Source organism: Marmota marmota, unplaced genomic scaffold (assembly GCF_001458135.2).
Source record: "Marmota marmota marmota unplaced genomic scaffold, marMar, whole genome shotgun sequence".
Classification (NCBI taxonomy): Eukaryota; Metazoa; Chordata; class Mammalia; order Rodentia; family Sciuridae; genus Marmota; species Marmota marmota.
The window spans coordinates 20,171,161-20,192,736 of record NW_025999900.1 but is presented as its reverse complement, the minus strand read 5'-3'; the positions used below and the strand labels follow the sequence as shown (position 1 = coordinate 20,192,736).

At 36.1% G+C, this 21,576-nt stretch overlaps 1 long non-coding RNA gene across 1 annotated transcript in view; it reads left to right on the top strand.

The window, feature by feature from the left end:
- LOC125615239 overlaps positions 1 to 21,576 on the top strand; it is a 124,032-nt gene that overhangs the window by 101,323 nt on the left and 1,133 nt on the right. The gene's annotated exons all lie outside the window — the stretch shown is intronic.

The window sequence follows — 21,576 nt, the reverse complement described above, 5'->3', positions numbered from 1 at the left end:
GAGAGAGAGAGAGAGAGAGAGTGAGAGTGTGTGTGTTTTGACATGGGGTTGGATCAAAGGGATGAAATCCAAGGAAATAAGTTATAGAAATAAGTTTCATGTGTTTGAGAGTCATTTGACTAGAAATGTCTTATACACAGTTGGATGAAGAACTTTTAAAATCGAAATTAAAAGGGGTTGGCATAGATTTGAAAATTTTCAGCATGTGGTAAATAATCAAAGCCATGAGCATCAGTGGAATCACACAAGGAATAGATGCATATGCGAAAAAAGCACAAATTATTATATTTATGTGCTATGCTATGAATGTTTGTGTCCCCCAAATTCACGTTGAAATCTTAATTGCCAAGGTGATGCTATTGGGAGGTAGGGTCTTTGGGAATGGAATCAGTGTCTTTATAAAAGAAACCCTGGAGAGATCTTTGTTTCTTCTGCCATCTGAGGGCACAGAGAGAAGTTGGCAGTCTGTGTCTTGGAAGAGGGCCTCCACCAGAACCTGATCTTAGACTTCCATAAATAAATAAATTTCTATTGTTATAAGCCACTCAATCTCTGGTAGATTGTCGCAGCAGTCCAAACAGACTTCAGACACAGGCAAGTGAAGATGGATTGGAGCATACAGAAATCAGACCTGTGACATTTGCTCCCTGTTCTCTATGCCCGTCATCCTGTGGTCCCTCTTGCTGCCTCTTGTGCTGCCTGTGACAATGGGCTCCTGTGAGCATTTAGCATATCTAAGGCTCTTTGCTGCCAGGATTGACACTTACTGTTGTATTGGTTGTGCTTTATACCTCCATCTTTAACAGAAAAGTGGTAATTTTACTGTTCTGGGGTTTTTCTTCCAGGCTGTTTGTTAGAGGTTTGATGCCCTTAAACTCTCAGACATTTGAAGGCCCAATTCTCTGCGTTAGAGTAGCAAGTGCTTATTTTAGTTTTTACTGCTTGATTTGATTTGGTTAATTTTTGACACTTCCATCTTTCATCTAATATCGTAAGGATTTCCATTTGTTTGCTTCTGGCAATTTAGATTTATAATCAGCCCTGGTGGGGCAAGAGCCTCCTCTTTTACAGCTCTAACTTTAGTCTGAGTTTCTGATGGAGAGCTTATGTTTGAAATACAGCACTGTTTGATATGCTCCTAGTTTCCCAGGAAAAAGCCACACCTTCTCTTCCAGACTTACATTGGGAGCCTTTTATAGTTGTTCTTTCAGCCTTTGTGACTCTCCATATGTTCCTAAAACTTTGGCATTCTAAAAAGTCTTGTATTGCCTAAGTAGCAGTATGTGTGAAACAATTCCTGCAAAGCAAATCCAGTCTTATTTGTGGAAGAATTATAGGCACACAGCAAGGCACATGTTTTTGTTTGGCCTCATGTTCTTTGCCTATTTTCCAGTGTAACTAAAGCCTGGCTAAAGATGCCCCAGTAATGGGTCCGGTAGGAACATACAGCATCACTCTGAACAACTTGCTTTTGAAACTTCACTGTGAACAAAGTAGATCCTTGCCTTCATTAAAGCAAAATAAGCAGAGCAGCAGAGCAGCAGAGCACCATTGTCCTGAGAATGGCTTTGTACTTCGAGTTCCTGTGTAACTAACCACATCCTCAGTATGTAGACAAACCAAAACCTAGGAGTATATTTTGATAGAAACTGCTGAATTTCAGCCAATCACAGCCAATTACAGACTGATCAGACCATGCCCAATTAAGGCAATACCTCATCACATAATACCCAAATAAGGCTGACACCTAGGTGTAGCCAATCATGTGGTTCCTTCTTGTCCCATGTTTAGCCTATAAAAGCTTACTGCTCACACTGCTGGGGGGAGCTTTGTCGATTCTGGCTCTGCATGCTGCCTGATTCATGAATCATTTTTTGCTCAAATAAACTGTTAAATTTGTGCAATTCAGGGAATAAATAAACTAGAGATAACATTTGCACAATTATTATTTTCATGGTGGCTGCCTTCCAAGGCTTGGACATAGCAGAACAATTACCTACTCCCTACTTAGCTGCTAAACATGTATTTTTGATGTGTAGGGACAGGAGGAATATACATACAAATCCCAGAGATTTATCTTTTGTCATTCTCTTTGGGTAGGTGATTTACTTGGCAATACATTCAGTTGTACATAACTGGCACCGATTTCAATATTGTTTTCATATATCTAATTTCATTTTAGGCCAGTGGAATCTGTACCACACAAGTGTTTGTCAAAGTCACACCATATGCAGGGCTTCCAAACTGGCAAAGTTTTATGAACTCCCTCATGTAATCAATTTCATGGAGCATTGATAGGTCATTTATTTCTTATTACAAGGGTTTCTGACAATATTTGAAATAAACACTAAGCACTCACATTATAATATTATATTGAGATATGACTAGTGAATATAGAAAACCATACCGTATCTATGTCAAGTATTAACAGGGTAGTTGGTGACCAGACTAGATTAGAGGTAGGATGAATTGGAGGATATAAAATAAATGAAATCATTTTGAGTGAGAACTAACTGAAATAGTTTGAAGAGACTAAAGCTTTAACCAATGTGATATAAAGGTAGTTTGGAAACAAGTTACAGGCAAACAATTGACATTCTGCGAAAAGGAATGGTGTGACGCAGGAAGCCTCTGACATAATACAGTTTCACAAGCAATGAGAGCCTCTAGCTTTTTAATGTCACATAATTAATGGTCATAATAAATAGTGTTATTTTTTTAAACCAATAAATATATGCAGGGCTTCTAAGTCTCTCTAGGCAAAAATCCACTACCATCAAGATTTAGCAGAATTTTTACCTGGGCTGATAGTCATGTTTTAGTCATATTTGTTTATTTATTTAACCAGTGGCTATAGCTCTTAAATCTCTGTTAGTGAATTAGAATACTCTGTCAACATGAGAAATTGCTCTTGTATTTACTTTCCATTTGACTGCTTCCTTCCCCTTTCCTGCTGCCTCTCCAGATAATTGCTAGGTTTTAAAATACCCCACTGATGGATTAATGTTAATCAATGGCAATAGTTAAACAGAACTTCAGTTTAAGAAAATAAATGTTAACATGTGCATAATCCAATAATTTGCTCACTATTGATGGCCATTAGTCATACAATCAACTTTATATTATATGCTCTCAGAATATAATTATTTTAAAGTGATCTAAATGTTCACCCATTTTCAGATTTTTTTTTCTTTGTGAGAATGGGGCTCTATGACTCATAATTAGATCACCTTCTTTTCAACCTGGATTAGTTAAATCGTCTCTTTGTCCCAAATCACCTTCTGGTAAATTAAACTAATGGAAGATAACCTAGAGAATTAGAAAGAATGTGAATTTATCCATGAGAGGTAAAAGGATTAAATCCAAATCTGTTCCAATGGTCCTTTTAAGCATTTTCTGTAGTTGTAATAGTTACACTGACATAAGAAACTTGGAAGCTTTCTGAAGCCACAGAATATGAAAAGTGGGACAACACAGGTTCCCTGGAATTTAGCTGTGACCTTGGGTTTAAATTTTTGGGTATCTGTTTCCTCATTAAAAANTATATATATATATATATATATATATCTCACAATTGTGTAGGCATCTCCCTCCCAACCCTGAGAATCTATGGATTTAGGAATGAAAGTCTTTCATAAACATGTGGATTTAGTAATTTAAAAATATGTGCCCAGTTTTATCCTCATCTCTTTCCCTAGGAAAAATAAAAACCTCTGTTTAAAATTATTACCTCTTTTATTATGCCCAGTTCTGGAAACGCAGATTGGAGACAAATCCTTTGGACAGGGATAATGCAGATATAATTTCTGATAAGTAACATGACATTTAGCTTATTTGACACTAGTTTTGCTGATGCAGTCTTGTTGATGAGACTTTGTGCTTGTACTTCATACCTGCAAATTGTGTATTTTTCACTTAATGCGCAACATATCTTGTTAAGTTCTACAGCCAGGTGCCATTTGTCTCATGCATGAACAACTGAAATACATGATAAATCTAGAAATTACCTCTTTCTATCATTACAAATTCACTAAATGATTTAGAACATGGATTCTTATCAACATTCCCTAAAATTGTAAATTGTTAAACATTGTAATATGTGTTTGGTGTGTGTGTGTGTGTGTGTGTGTGTGTGTGTGTGTGTGTGTGTTTAAAGAGAGGGTCCATAGCCTTCCTCTAATTATTGAATGGCATTTGTGAATATTCCATATGTTTGGAATCACTGACATACAAACAAGAAATGCTAAGAGCAAGAATTAAAAGTAATGGAAGAGTAGAGTGGAATTTGGTTCTTTCTTTAAAAAGTAGTAGTATTAATAATAAATTCCAACATTTAGTCTGATTTTTATTTTACTTTGAATTCCTGTTGCCATTAATATTTTTAAAATTGAATGGCATACTATAAATTTATTGAATGGGATACTGTAAATTTATAAAGTTCTAAAACAAAAAAGGGTATTCACTGGTTACTGTATAAAAGATACCAATTTTACACATTCAAGTTGAATAAGTAGCATTGTTTTGTTGAAATTCTTTGGGAAAAAATCATCAGGAGAAAATCAATGAATTGAATACTACCTTCCATATACAAATAATAAACACAAACTTTTTAACTGAACTTTAGTATCAGAATGATACTAAAAAACTCTTAAGTTTTATATGTGAATAATATAGTAAGATACTGACTTAGAGCTTTTTTTTTTTTTTTCGCACTTTACCATTGGGCTACATCTCCAACCATATTTATTTATTTACTGACATGATCTCCCTAAATTGCCAAGGGCCTCATTAAGTTGGTGAGGCTGACCTAGAACTTGCGGTCCTCCTGCCTCAGCCTCCCAAGTTGCTGAGATTATAGGCATGAGCCATGATGCCTGGCTTGACTTACTTTTTAGTGATTCCAAACTAGATATACTTGGTCAAATTTTTTGAATATTGTCTTAATATAACAGAATGGTTAAAATTTGTTTTTCAGAATCATTTAGTCTACTTTCAAATCCCAGCTTCAGTAGTTATTGTCAGTATAACCCTTAGCCAAATAAGGTAAATTTTCTATCCACGACAAATGAGGCAATACACACAAAGTCTTTGTGCAGTGTCTGGTAATTGTAAATGTTTCATAAATAATGAAAGAATTAGTATTTTTTCTTACAGGGAGGACAAAGGGACTTAGCATACATAAGAGATTAGTTGTGGGAGGTTATTAAAAAATGCTAGAGAGCTTGAGTCACCAAGGAATATGATTCAGGTTTTAATTTAGCAAATTGTCTGGTAATAGCTCTAAGAATCACTCTGTTTAGAGGTAATCATATCAAAATGGGTTTCCATGTTTGATATATTCATAGGCCTGAATAAAAAACAAGGATTAAATATTGAAAACCAAATTGTGTCAGTTGATAGATAAATTTAAGTTAAACACAGATCATTAGGAAGCGTTATGAAGAGATCCTAGGTAAGGCAGAGAACCTGCTAGAGATGATTGTGGAAGAAAGACCTGAAGATAATGTAATTGATAATCCATGTAGGCACACAGTTTGTGAGATAATGCAAAGTTGCCAATGCTATATAACTACTGTTGTACAGGTTGTATTGTCTAAAGTTGTTTTCTATATATTGTATGAGAAAATTTCACTTATAAGTTCTTTATGCATGTACTCTAGGGAATAGTTGTTATATTTATATGCTGTATTACTTTTAGGTTTGGTTGTATATGTTGCAAAAACAGCCTTGTTTTAGTTGGAATTATAATTTCATAATTCCACAGACAAAGGTATCTTTTCCTATGTCTGTATGTCTAAGTACCTAGAGGCCCCTATGGAATGCTTGGGTCCATTTAGTTTCCCTCCTGGTGAGTCAGTATTGATTAGAGCTGGTGTGTATTTAGTGCCTTCTATTTGTAGGCACTAAGAGTTATTTTAGTATTATTTTGTTTAATCCATGATAACTCTGTAAGACAGGAACTGCCATTATTTCTATATCACAAATGAGGAAATTGGATCTTAGGGTAATTTGCTTAGGCATGTATAGTGAGAAGTAAAGCCAGAATTCAAACTCCTGTGTGATCCCAGAGTTCATATGCTACAAAACAATATTAACCTTGGGAGGGAATGCAGTATTCATTGAACATATCCATTGACTGCAGAACTTGCTACCAGTAAAAATCACCTGCACCTGTGTGCCCTGAAGCCACTATGATTTTTGCTAAAAGTTAATAAGAATACTCTCTGAGCTTCATAATATGCCATGTGCTTTCTCTCCAAACTCTTGGATATTTGTAAATTGCATTGATTTCCTCCCAAACACAGAATACATAGGGTTCATTCATTTATTTCACTTTCATAGAATATCCATAGAGCCAAGAATGTTCTCAGCATTTGGAATTCATTTATCCCTAAACAAAACACAAAACAAATACTCTCCCTTCTTGGAATAATTGTGGGTTTCAATGTAAGGAAATTCACAATACCTAGGCTCAAGGAGAACTTCTGACAAATAAACAAAACCAAGTAATCATTGAGAGGGTCCTTAATTATAGTTTATTTCTTAAATGTCAGGTTCTCTGAATTCAAATATAACTGGATTAGAATTTCTTCCTTTTTGTTTTCATGGATTAGACCGCTATTACTTTTTGTTTCATATCTCTCACCTATGAATAGGGCCATTAGAGAGAAACTGTGTTTCTTTCTGTATTAAAATAGCTTATCTTTTCCATTTTCTGACATCTTATGTTGTTTTTTGGTAGTGGAAGTAGGGGAGATCAATAATCAACACTGTTAGTTCAAAGATGTTGAGTAAAGTTTTTATCCATGTGGACACCACTCTAAGTTCATGCATAGATAATAGAAAGTACACAAGAAAGCAAGCTCAAGGTTTTTCAAACCAGAATGGTGCGGAGGACTGGTTTCTTACAATTCCCTTGATAATTTCTGTTAATTATTATAGTATGTGAGTTTTGTGGTAATGAGATTGAAGGACTAAAACATGAAGATGGTTGGGAAACTGCGTAAATGGGAAGCTTCTTCTTCCAATAGAGCTTAGTCAAGATGTGTACCTTTTACAGATGGTTGGAGTCCTTTAGAACTTTGAAGAGGAAGGCACATGTGCATATTGAGTACAGTGTCCTAAATCTGGGTGAACTAGAATGGTTCTCTTTTCTGTGTTCTCTAGAACTTGTAGAGTTTTCTGTCTTAAAGTGAAGGTCTTGGCTATGATAACATATTGCAAGACAGTAATCTTTATGAGCATTGGGAGGAGAAAAATGAACAAGCAAACCTTCTAACTTGATATTTCCTTTTTTAGAGTTTCATTCTGGGGAGACTTTTACATCTGAACTCTTGAAGAACTTCCTATGCATTTATGAAATGACTAATTCTTTATTGAACCCTTAAATGCTTGTGCACAAAACCCAACGAAAGCCTATGACTACATTCAGTATTATTAGGTTATGTGGAACAGTGAGTCATTTCTCCACTTTCTGTTTAATGAAACTTCTTTGTTCTGATGAACTTATGTGAGCTATGGTTTTAAATGCAAAGCATTTAAACTAGAAAACTTAGAAGCGAGGGGAAAATTCAGGAAAGTAAGTTCCTGAGACACTGGAAAATGCTCAGAGTCCTAAAGTATAAGACAATATAATTTTGTGATGAATGAGATTTATAAACCAGCGGGCTTATGTTCCACTGAGAACATGTCTATATACATGCTTATTTTCTACAATATTGTTACACATTTAATTTATATTACTGGTTATTTGTTAGAGTCTGTAAACAAGTCAGGATGGCGCCTGGCATTTTGCCAGAGGGAGTGGTTTGTGAAGTAACGCCAGGGAGCCATTAAGTGTAGAGATTCCTTATTGGTTGACTGCTGTATCTAGTTTATGCTAATTAAGATAAGCTGTGTGGAATGTATAAATATCCCTCCGGTCCTACAGTAAACGGCTCCCACTCCTGCTGTATCAATGTACACAAGTTGCTTGTCACCCCCTGGTTATTTTGCTGCAGCCAGACTGCGACAGTTATTAACTCTTATTAATTCACATATTTGGTACTTACTGTTTATCAGGTAAAAGACTAAGCACCTTATGCATATTAACTGATTAATCAATTTAATAGTATGAGTTAGGTACTATCACTATTTCCAGTGTTCAGAGGAAGGCATTGAGGTACAGAGAGGTAGGGTAACTTGGCCATCAACATAGACATGATGGGTAGTATAGTCAGAGTGTGAATCCAGGTAGCATTGCTCTAGAGCTCTTATTCTTAACCTTGAATACACTGTCTCTTAGTGGGTTACCTATTTTTGTTTGTGCATTAGGCTGTTCATTAATAGCCTACATCAATATCTACACTGTTGGGTGTATTGTGTTGTTACATTGAAAATAACTGTTGTCCATTTTTTGGTGAAGTAGTTCAAGAAGAATCTAGAAGCTTAAATGATTATTTATGTTCAAGTTTAGACTAGTAGGTAAAGGGATTGAGGAATAGTTGTGCTGTCAACTGGAAATCAAATATATAATTTTTTTTCTCTAAGAGAGTTGGCTACTTTCTGTGCCATCAGTCATTTTGGAAAATTGCTGAAATTAGTATTAGTTTATGCATTATTGTTTTGGTAAATAGTTCAGCAGGAAATATATTATGGCTAAATTTGGAAACGTCAGGGACTATTTGTAATGGTGTAATGGAGATGGAAAAATTTGAGTAGTTTATCAGAACATGGCATTTAGAGAGGATATATAAAAAACAGTGGAAGTATTGATCCACTCAGCTACACATTGAAGATCTGCTGGCTAGAGATTCAAATATCATCACTTACTAGACACTTGATGGTATGCAGAGGAGGAGAGAACTTGCTTTATCAGGTAAAAGACTGATAATTCCAAGTATGAGCCTGTTATTCCAAGTATGGACTAGCAGTATTGACATTACCAGGGAGTTCACTAGAAATGCAGAAGCTCAGGCCCCACCTAGATGTACTATGTTAACCTGCTGATCATTATTATAATGAAATCCTAAGAAATCAAGGAGGAAAAGTTTCAGACGTTCCAGTCAATAGTTGCTTGGTTGTTGCTTTGGGCCTGTGGCAGGACAGGATGTCATGGTAGAAGTACAGGTAGAGGAGGCTTGTTCACTTCATAGCCACCAGCCAGAAAGCAAGAGAAGGAGAAAGAGGAGGGTCGTGGGTCCCGATATCCCTTTCAAAGATATGACCTAAAGACCTCCTTCCACTAGGTCCTGCTTTCTACAGGTTCTGCTACCTCCCTATAGTGCCACCTGCTGGAGACCTAGTGTTCAATACTTGGGTTGTTGGGGGACATTTGAGATCCAAACAATAGCACCTACTCAATCAGAACCTGCATTTTAACAATATCCCCAGGTGATGTTTTTTGTACATTAAAGTTTGACAAACATTGTAATAAAGGGAAAATACAATAGGTTCTGTCTTTTTGTTGTTGTTCTTCTAATTAGTTATATATGACAGCAGAGTGCATTTCGACTCATTGTACACGAATGGAGCACAACTTTTCATTTCTCTGGTTTTACATGATTCAGAGCCACACCATTCATGCGATCATACATATACATAGGGTAATGATGTTCTTCTCATTCTACCATCCTTCCCACAACCATATCCCCTCTCTCAGTCCCCTCTGCCCAATCCAAAGTTCTTCCATTCTTCTCTTGCCCCACTGCCCCTTATGGATCAGCATACACATATCAGAGAAAACATTTGGCCTTTGATTTTGGGGGATTGGCTTTTTTCACTTAGCATAATATTCTCCTACTCTATCCACTTACCTGCAAATGCCATAATTTCATTCTTCTTTAAGGCTGAGTAATATCCTATTGGGTTTATGAACCGCAGCTTCTTTATCCATTTATCTATTGAAGGGCATGTAGGTTGGTTCCATAGTTTAGCTACTGTGAGTTGAGCTGCTATAAACATTGATGTGGCTGCATCAATGTACTATGCTGATTTAAAGTCCTTTGGGTATAATCTGAGGAGTGGGATAGTTGGGTCAAATGGTGATTCTATTCCAAGTTTTCTGATAAATATTTATACTGCTTTCTAGAGTGGTTGTACCAATTTGCAGTCCCACCAGCAATGCATGAGCATGATAGGTTCTGTCTTAAAGGATAAAAGATGGCCTCAAGAACCTTTTGGTATAAATCTCCTGTCTCTTTAAGACCTTGCCTCCCTCATCTGGACCCAGGGAATAGTAATAGTGCCTAACTCTTAGGGTTGTCACAAGTATTAATTCATTAATCTGTTAATGTGCATAAGGTGCACAGTCTTTTACCTGATAAACAGTAAGCACCAAATATATGAATTAATATACAATAATATTAAACGTGTAACAATATGTTAGAAAATAGCAGATATATAGAAAGCTTCTCAGTAGAATATAAACCTAGTGGCTTATTTATCTCATCACAAAATTATTAACAATGGTGGTAACAGTGATTATCACTGAGATTTATTGTTTACATATGGTATACCAACTACTGATCTGTTTTAAGATTATAATCTCATATAATTTTCACTATTAACCAATGAAATCAATATTTTTACCTATATTCATTTTATAGATGAGGAAACCGAGGCACAAAGTTTAGATAGCTTGGCCAAGGTCATTTAGCTAGCAGAATCTAAACCCAAATCTGAGCCTAGGCCAGGTGATGTCTTTTGCAGCCTGAACTGTCCCTCAGCTAATGAATTCTTACCCACTTTCCCTACAGTGACTTAATTTCATATCTGATTTTGCCATTATGAAGAAAAATGTACAGAAAGTCTGTGTGACATCCTTCCCAGATACATTGGGGACAGCCTTTAGGGTTCTTCAAGTCTTCTGAAAAATATAAGAATGCTTACAACCAAACTCTTCAGAAAACCTCATTTGTAAGTAATTGGTATATTTGCTTAGCATAGATGTAGACATACATTTGTATTATACAACATTATCCAAAAAAAAGAGAGAGAGAATTGTATGCTGAACATGAGATATTAAGACAAATTTTTAAGCATTAAAATATTCATTTTTTATTTATTTGATATAATTATCTATGGCAACCCTGTGCTAGTGTGCTGGACACTAGGGCAGTGTACTAGAACTTGATGAGTAACAGAGAAATCATCTCTGAAGGAAAACTACAATGCCTCCTGCTATGAGGTCTGACCTGTAAACTAAGCAAAATTCTATTGAACTTGGAGGGCAAGGCCTCTGAGCAGATGCCACCTTGATTTATCCCATGGAGGTTAAAATGGAAAATATTTTCCAAATGACTCTATATTCTTTGACCTAAAACGGTTGATGAGTTTTTTCCTTAGTAAAAGACTTTCTTAGTATTCTTCAAATAGTGGGATTTTTTTTTTCTTCAAAAGATAAGGCAATACTTTATCAGCTACAATGCATTCCCCATTTTATTATGGTTTTCCTCTATACATGCGATGTCTCTTATGTTTTTTACTCATAAGGCCCTAAATCAATTAAAGCACTCACATACCTTAGCCTTGTACAATAATATGTATCATCAATAAATTCAGATGAGGTTATCCTTGGAGTGACATCCTCATTTCTGTTATATCGTCTGTGGATCTTTTCATGTCATTGGCCACAGCCTGATCATGCTCTCATATGTAAAGACCTTGGAACTCTAAATAAGTTACTTCTTCATCATTAACCAGTTGAATTCATTCACTTATAAATGGTTATTTCACGTTCTTTCATTTGGCTCAAGCTATTGATAGATGTTTCATGTGGCATTTTCCTCTTCAAAAAGCAGGAGGGGACAAAACTTCCCAATATCCTTTTAATATGAAAGCCTATTTTATGTGTGGCTCTTTCTGTACTCATTTGTGCATGACTGAGCTTAAATAGTTTGAGGACCTTATAGAACAAGTGGCAAAATGGCAATTCATTCTTTTTTTTTTCATTTTGCTCCTTTATTTTTTATTTTTTGCTCTGTTTAGCTATACATAACAGTAGACTGCATTTTGACATATCATACATACATGAAATATAACATAGGATCCCATTCTTATGGTTGTATATGGTATGGAATTCCACTGCTCATATTTATATGTGAACATGGGAAGGTTATTTCCAATTTGTTTCACTATCTTTCTTATTCCTATCTCCTCTCCCGTCCCTTTATTCCCCTTTGTCTAATCCAATGTGACAATTCATTCTTAAGGAATTAGATGACTTTGGGATTGTGGTGAATTGTATGTTTTGCCCCGCATCTCATTCTCCTTTAGGTGCTATTTAGTAGTTAGGCATGGGACAGAAGATGTTGATTCGTTTCTATGTGTTTCCAAAAGGAAGGCTGATGACCTGAGTTAAGGAGTGGGAAACTCCAAGCCCTTTCACCTTTAGCAGGTCCATGGAGCTCTACAGAGACCCTCAGCCTACCATAAACACCCACTAGCCATGCCGTGGCAGGCCTTCAGCAACAGACACCTTTTATTTTACTGACTGGTCCTGTTGATAGTAGTTTTTGCTTTGTGTTATCTGGTTGATTTGTTGGGGTAAAAATATAATTTGAAGTTTGTCTAGCACAAGAATTGATATGATCTGAGTTATCTAAAAGATGTGCCACTGGTCACAAGGGGGTTTAACCTTTTGTTGCCACAAAGATAAGATTTTTAATCATGAGGAAAACAATATGTATTTTATTTGATTCTTTTCCAAACGCCATATAATCTTTGAATTTATCAATTCTTTTTAGATTTAAAAATATATTAAGAAAAATGGGTAAAAAAGGGAGTTAGACCAGCACAATGAGTAAAGTTAGCTTTTTAAAATCATTTTTGTTTTGGTGAAGGCAGTGTATTCACAGGTTTCACAGTCTGTGTGCTCTGAGAGCTGAGGCAGTTTATAAGATCTCTTAAAACTCTTGCAAAAAGGAGATAATAACATATCCATCGTTTATAAGCTTATGGAACTTATGGTATGAATGAAATGATTTATGTAAATTGCCAAACATAGTAAGTTTTTTTTAAAACAAATGTTATTATTGTATGTGCCTGAAGCCATGCCAAACACAATCTATGCATAAGCTTATTTTCTCATTTTACAAATGAGAAAAAAAAGGTACTTTGTAAAGTTAATTAAAATTTACAAAGTTGCAGCAAAAGACCTTCAAGTGTTTAAGGAAATAGGCGCAGGCTACTTTATACCCAAATAATATATTTTAACTGTAATTCTACATTTAATCATTTACATAGTTTTCAGTGCTATCCTGCATAATTTTATCAGGAAACTGAGAACCAGAGGGTGTGTTCAGTAAGTGAAGGACACCTGAGCTACTCAGCCACAGAGCTGGGGCTGAATGCTGTTTGCCCAGACTCCAGACTTTCCCTGCACATCACCCTGCTGCTCTGAAAACCACACAGGATTATGATATTTGGGAAAGGGATTAAGTGTTTAAACAGTATCTTTCCTTTCGTTTTTCCTAAAATTATCATATATATCCATTAACAATTCCAGTGTTGGTTGGAAGACTAAACATGCACTGCCTAAGAATTGGCTATTCCATTTGTAAGAGGTAGTTGCCCAAGATAAATGAAAGCTTCTGTCCGCAAAAAGACTTTATTAAAAATTCATGGCAGTTCAATTTATAATGGCTAAAAAGTAGACAAAACAGATCCATCAATAGAAAATAGATAAAAGGAGGTATAGTCACATGATGGAATGCTACTTAGCAATAAAAAAGAACAAGCTACCCTAGCTATATGGATGAATCTCAAAAAGAATTGTGCCGAGTAAAAGTCATACACAAAACTTATATAACTTTTGGTAATATTATATGATTATCTAGGACAGGCAAAATTAATCTATGTTGCTTTTTCACTCCCCAAATACCCTGCTTCATGAGGGTGAAGATAAGAGACCTTCAAGTGTTTAAGGAAATACCTATAGAATGTGTAACTCTCACACAACTGGTGAGGTCTTAAATGAAACTACCTTTGTTTACTCTAGGAAGCTTTGTGAAGGAATAGCTGATATTATTTATATCCATCCTATGGGCAGTTTTCCCTGAAACTTGAATTATCCAATTAGAAAACCTGATAAGAAATTTGTCTCAGAAATTAGCAAAAATAATCAGTGGCATCTCTTTTGTCTCGAGGGCATTCAAGCCAGCTTGAACTCACTGGCATGGGTTGTTTTGAATGATAGAACTAATTACTCTTGACTTCTTCTTTGAGTCAGTGCAGAGTCTGTGCAACCACTAAATCATCCTGTGCATGGATTCATGCCTTCCAGCAAATAGAAAGGTCAATACAGAGTCTTAAGGAAAAAGGTTCATGATTTTCTGACGTAGGCTGTGGTGGTTTATTGGATGGCTGACTGCATCTGGGACCTGATTGAGACATGGTTGAGATCAATATTGCTTGCACTTCTTTTCTTGGGAGCTTTAATTAAATATTTTGTTAGACAAATTGAATACATTTCATCTCAGAAGCTAAGATGTCATAAAGATGAAGAGTGGAAGTTGTTGTGAGACAATTTTCTATGTGTCTCTTGTATTTCTTGTCTTTCTTGTATCTCTTGTATTTATTGTCTTCAGAGTAAAACACTAAGTTCCTTTGTTCCAAATCATCTTTTCAAAGATGTAAATTAGTATGTTTGCTGCCCATTATAAAAGATTCAGGTTCCCCAAGAAACCAGAATAAGTCTTGATACTACTTGCTATAATGGGGCACAACTGAGGCTGATTGATTAGCAGAAAGTCATTCCACCAAAGCAGCAACAGCCAGGACACTATTTAGGCAGTTGTATTTGAATCTCCTTCCTGTAATATGACTGCAACCATCTCTCCATATTGCTCCATTTATCAAACAATACATTGGAGGGCTATTTATTATCCATAGACCATTGCATTAGATCAACATGTTTACTACCAATTCCCACAGTCTATTTTGTTAAATGTGCTCATCTTTCTTCTTCTAGAAATCCATTGTTTTCTAGCTTTCCATCCTCATTGCCTAATTGACAAAAGTATAAAGGGTCTGAGATTTACCCTACTTGCTAACTAGTAAGTTAAACTGCAGTTTCATTGTTGCTGGTAGATGATTCGATGCTTCCAAGTATTGAGGTAAAGGACTGTTTGTTACTCACAGAAATAGCAGTAAGCAGAGTATTATCACTTTTTCCAGCTCCCATAATGAAGAGGGCCAGATGATCTCTGAACATGAAGTAGATCAGATTTAGAAGGGAAACCCTGAGTTTATGGTCCCACAATCTTTTATAACAGGCAGGTAACATGCTTGCCCTTTTTTTCAGAGATAGCTTGCAATATTTATTGAAATATGGAGGGCCCATGGATTGTCTCCAAACAGAAAGCATCTTACACATGGCTTCATGATCCATGACCTGTTCAAAGTAAGGGCCTTCAACTCCATTTTGCTGTGCAACCTTCTTCTTCTGAGTCTCCCCTTGACCTTGCCCTCATCTAGAAGTGCTCTTTCTGCACAATCTATAAAGTTTGAAATGTAAACTGACCCAAATCTCCCACCTCTCTTTCTTACAGAAACAAAACATTCTCTGATATGGTGTCAAGTTTTCCCTCCCTTGAACCCTGAGTGCCTTGTTTTTGTGGTCTGTCTTTTCTCTTCACTCCCTTCCCTTCTCAGGGTAACTTCTGACTCTTCCCTCTTTCACGTGTATCCTCAAGGCTTTTCCCCATTTTCCTTCTGGTATACTTTTCTGATTCTTCATGATTCTTGGATTATCTATGTACTATTTACTTTCTCTTTTTCTGATGCCAGGCTTTAAAACAGATGTGGAGAACGTGGAATGACCTTATTGATGAAAGCATTAAAAATGATGATTTCCAATTTTAGCAGCTTCAGTCCATCTCCCTAGTACACTGTTTTTTTTATTTGTAAAATATTTTGGAGAGATGGGGTTGTAAGCACTATAGCAATGAAAACTGGAATAGGCCTCAGATAATGGTCACAATAAAATGTTTATTATAATGCTAGCAGTAAATATAAGAGGCACCATTTCTGTCTAACATCTACCAGGATAATGGAGTTAAAGCATTTTAAGTTCACCAAAGTGAAGACAATTAATCCTTCCTTTAAGGTAGATTAAAATATGCCATACTTGATAGATCTATATTGTGGTTTTCTTTACTGAATTTCAGTCCAAGTTCAGGGAAGTAACTTTGCAAGATGACTTGCAAATTTTCCTGTTTTTCATTTTGTTATTTTCTGTTAGACAGCTAAATGCATTACTGGGTGTCAAAAGCTTTTGCCATTAAGGTGGGTGAAGAAAATATGACAGTGAATACTCTCATGGTTTTAGTTTATGGTGCATTTCAAGCTGTGCCTCTCCAACAGTTAAATCCTTCAGCACTTTTAGTGGGATGAGCCATCATGTATTTAAGAAACTGAAGCACTTTTGTTTCAAAGAGAGAAAAAAACAGTCAAGTCTGATGTCAGTTGGTGAAAGCACAGAGTATAGTGGTTTCAGGAAGATCAAAAATTGAACAATGTAAAAGCATTTTGACATTCTTGCTTTATGTGTTCTCCCTCAAGACAGATCTTACTCAAAATCAAATTTGTGCTGACACTATCTATTAGGCTTCCAATATTTACATTCAGGATAATAACTGGGGGAAAAAAATGAAAAGGTAATAAAGTAGACACTGCTTCAGATAAGGGGAAAAGGGAGAGGAAGTCATGAGCCAGAATGGACATAGAAAATCTTCATTATTAACACACAAAAAAGGAACCTAAAAAATGGTGTGTTTAGGAAGGTTTTCTTTTTTTTTTCCTTAAAATTTAGAAAATAGTTTTCCCTATAAGAGCAATGATAAAAATCTGAGTCTTAGAAACAAAAGCCTGTTTAACTTGCTCTGAGTCTGAACCACAGAAACTATAACATTAACAATATAGCATTAAACCTTAAAATAACGGGGGTGGCCCTTCAAGGAGGGGGGGAGTTTTAGGCTTCACTGCTATTCAGGGCTCCTTCATTAACGTCTATGAGCTGTTTAAACTTCTTAAGTTTCTTGAAATGAAGAAGGTGGATTAGATAATCCTTAACTTCACTTCCAGTCCTAAAATTCTTTTGTATGCCTATTAATTGTTTTCTTCCCTTTTCAAAAAACGGAAAGACCTTCTAGAATTCTTTGAAAGCTATTCCTTTTGTCCCAACTCTAGCATTAGGGAAAAATTAACAAGTCTCTCTCTTTTACTCTCTCTCTCTCTCATCAGAATAGAGTGTAGGTTCTCATTTTGTGGGCTATTATGTATTTGGGTGGCATTCACCTTCTTTATGCTTTTGAAATAATGGCAACGCTGTATTTGTGCTCAAACACTTTCTTTTGATAAAGATAAAAGCAGACTGCAGGATGCTGTGATCATCTCAGTGACAGTCCCTTGGGTTCTTTCTTTTCTTTTTTTTTAAGACAGTAATTTATTTCAGTAAAGCTCAATGATTTAATGTACATTAACTCACTGACGCTCACACGGGTCTGTCTGAGGAGTGGGAAGGATGATATTTTACCATTATGTGTTCTTGCAGACAGGCACAGAGGAGCTACTGAAGTGGAATGGAGTGAATATAATCTGACTAAAAGGCTTCTCAGGTTTTAACCCCCTCGGGGCAGGGCTGTGGAAAGAGAACTCCCAGGCCTTGGCCCCGCACAGCACTTAGCACATTGCATAGCATTTATTTATTTATGGTCCTTTCTCACCCACTGGGCTGTGAGCTTTTCAAGGACACTGCCTAATACCTAGTGAGACTGGCAGTGTTGTTTCCTGAAATGACATCGCGCTACCCAGTATAACACAGCTTCATTATTGTACCTAGGCCACATTGGTTGAAGCAGTTTTGCCAGATCCTTGGCATTTTTCTACCAGGTAGATCCCTGAGACCCTCTAAAACCCCAAACTTCAAAGCATTAGGAATATTTGTACAACTGACTGACTTTCTCTAGAATCACATGTCTGTAAATCTTGATCAGTTTATTCACATTTTCAAATTTGAGTAAATAGAACTTTCTTACTTGTTGCCTGTTTCCCCCAAAGTCATAACATTTTATCATAAGAATGTCTACAACTAGGAAAAAAAATGTCAGGTTGAGATGCAGATTATATACATCAGACTTCAAAAGTTCTGTGACAATGATGTTGATATTAGATGTTTGCTGCCTATTTGTGCCGTTGTGTTTTACAAGTGTTTTTTTTCTCATTTACTTCTCCAAATAACCCAGTGAGGTATGCATCATCTTCACTCTCCATGTGGAAAGGAACAATAGAAATTTAGCATAATTTTGCACAAAATCAGCAGCTAGTTAGAGGCAGTAGGTTTTAAACTGGCATATTCTTCATTTAGAGTTTGTACTGTCAACTGCTTCATTAATTTCAATATTTTCTCTTGAAATAATCTGATGGAAGAAAAGTAACCAAAATTTTGACAAAGACAACAGAGGATTTTTGGTAATTGCTGAATCCTTTGGAATCTCTAACAAGTGAACCAAAGTTTAATTGTAGATGATCATTTCTAAAAAGCTACCATTAATGACATTGTAAACTTCTTGTACTTGAACTTCTAATGTGCGGTCTTGATTATTTGTGTGTATACTCAGATTATTGATATGTAATTCTTTGTCATTTGATTGAGGCAAGAACTTGAACCCTACCTGCTTTGTATATGTGGAAAGGGGTCAGTTTTCTCCCAAACATTTGCTGCTTTGGTTATTGGGTTTTTAATTCTTCTTCCTTTTGTTGAGAACTCTGATTGGGTTTCAGAGGAAACACCTCTACTGCATTTTCAGCTCCTGTTGTTTTAGCAAAGCAGTTCAGCATTCCCTTATTTGAGGGTTGGAACATATAACCTAAGGTTCTTCCAATACATTATTTATTTCCCTAGTTACAGACATTGGTTTAAAGATGGGTACTGCAACACTTACCAGGGGGCCTTCATAGCTCAACTAGACATTTAAGCTCACTTTCTTTTTGTATGGTACACAGGATCAAGCCCAGGGCTTTGTGCATGCTGGGCAAGTACTCTACTTCTGAGCTACATCCCCACCCCTTAATCATAAATCATCCTTTTCACAGGAAAAGAGGGGTCTCTGAAGAAGAGTCTGAGGAATTCGCAGAGAGAAGGCGGAACTTGATTCAGGACCAGTGGAGTCCTTGGCTTAAATGATAGAAAAGAATTTCAGTATGTACCAGTTACAGGCATGAAGAAACGTTTATTTAACAAAGTAAGGGAATAAGGGCAACCTCAAGAGAGAGATACCTCTAGGGGTAAAATAAGGAATTCACATTCAAAGGAGAATGCTGGCCATCTGGAGAGTGAGAGATGCATTTTGCATTTTCGGGCTTCCTGACTTCTTTTAATGGAAACTTGGTGAGGAGTCAGTGTGGGAATGTATGTAGAAATATCAGTCTAGTCATCTCAAGATGGTTTCTGGTGATCTGTTCAATCATCTGAAGTGTCACTTAAATTAAAATATTATTGTATATATAATACTCTATCTTTCTTAAGCCATTTATTGGGGGAGGGTTAATCAACAGTGCACAGGTAGATTTACAGATTTCCCAGGAATTTGGGAGTAATAGGCCTGGGAAAGAGATTGGCTTAGGGACTGATAGGCCTGGAAAAGTGTATAAAATTTCTGAATTAAAATCTTATTTCCTAGTCTTCCCTTTATGTCTCCTTTCTAGTTATTTTATATTTCTTCTAGTCAACCTCAACTTGATACTACTATACTCAGAAGATTATGGGAGAGGAAACAGCTTGCCAGTTGAGTGGCATTAAACCTTCTTTTTCTACAAGAGTCCTGCATAGCAATAGCTTAGCAATAGATTAGATAAGAGAGAACAGATCAAAATATTGCATGTGTGAAGCTAAAAAAGTTGATATCAGAGAGCAGAATGGCAATAATTAGGGACTGGGAAGGGAAAAGAAGGGGGTATGAAGGCAAGTTGCATAATGGAATTAATATTTACAGTTAGATATGAAGAACAAGGGCTTGTGTTCTATAGCAATTCTATAGTAGGCTGACTATAGTTTACAACAACATATTACATAATCTAAGGAGAATTAGAAAAGGGCAGTTTGAAGACTTCAAACACAAAGAAATAAGGAAATGGATATATTAATTATCCTGATTTGACCTTCACACATTGTATCCATGTGCTGAATGATCACTATGTACCCCAAAATGTCTAATTATTATGTTAATTAACAAAAAATTATTTAAAAAAGAAAGAAAACAAGATCCACATTGCACAGATGAGAAAGTCATGCCCCATAAGAACCAATGTCATTAGTAACAAATGCATAGGCTTAGCTTCAAGGGCTCTGAGAAAAATGCCAGTTATAATTGTAGCTAAACTTAGGGAAGCCCAAAGCATGGCTGCCTCTCAGCTGCTTAGTCAGTGTGGGTTTAGAGCTCCTCCAAGTCCATGTGCAATTTCCTAATCCAGGGTTATTTTTATGGTAAGCAATGTTGTCTGGCAATATTGTCGACCTTTGCCTTTTTTTTTTTTGGATGGATAAGAGACCAGAGCTGAGGTGACGACAGGTCAGATTCTCATGCAATGGGGAAAGGGTCTTATTAACCCATTATCCACAGACACTAAATTTTGAGACTTTATTATCAGGAGAGCAGATGATTTTTCTGCCTTTAGACTTTAATCCTGAAAGCATTTATCACAGGAAACTGCCATAGCTACATCACTACCATGTGGGGAGAGGCTGTTTAAGAATGGACCTAATTCAGATGAAGCAGAGCTTGGCTAGATGAGAAGAGAAACTGAGAACTGAACTGAAGGGAACTGAAACTGGTGGTTTCAGTTAGCCAGGCTAGAGATCTTTTTACTTAAGGATTTTCAATCATTTGAGTCAACAATTTCACTTGTTCTTTAAGCCATTATGTGTTGGACAAATAGAGCTGATTCCTGATACCTCGGTTTAAAGTGAGCATTCCATAAATGATAAATAACTAAGTCAACATCGACGATTATTTCTGTTTGTTTCTTTTTGACTGGAAAAATTAAAACAGTTCTTTAAATAAACAAAAGCATATAACAGGTAAATATATAACCTGAATATAACTTTACTCAAGATTGGCAGTAAAAACCTAAATAAAATTGAATAAACATTATAAAAGCTAGAAAAATCTCAGCTGAATGGTGCATCAGAGTTGGGCATCACTCAGTTGGATCAATTCATTCGTTGCTTTATTCTGCAATTAGTTACTGAAGAATTATGTGCAGAAGACAAAAACCTTTTGGCTTTTAGAAAGTAGAAATGATCAGGTTAAGCTAATAATTCAACAGGGTTTAGTCTTGACTCTGTGAGTGCTTAAATAAGTGCACAGGGGTAGGTCCTTCCTTATTTAACCCTTTATAAGTTGTGTGAGAGATTTGTATTAGTGAGCATTTTCTAGAGGAAACAGAACCAAGCTGCCTTCTGTCAGCTGAAAACCCAGAAAAAGCAGATGGTATAATTTAGCCTGAGTCCTAAGGCCTAATAGCCAGGAGCCAATGGTATAAATCCTAGTCTGAGATCTGAGAGTAGAAGATGAAATGAGATGTTCCAGCTCAATC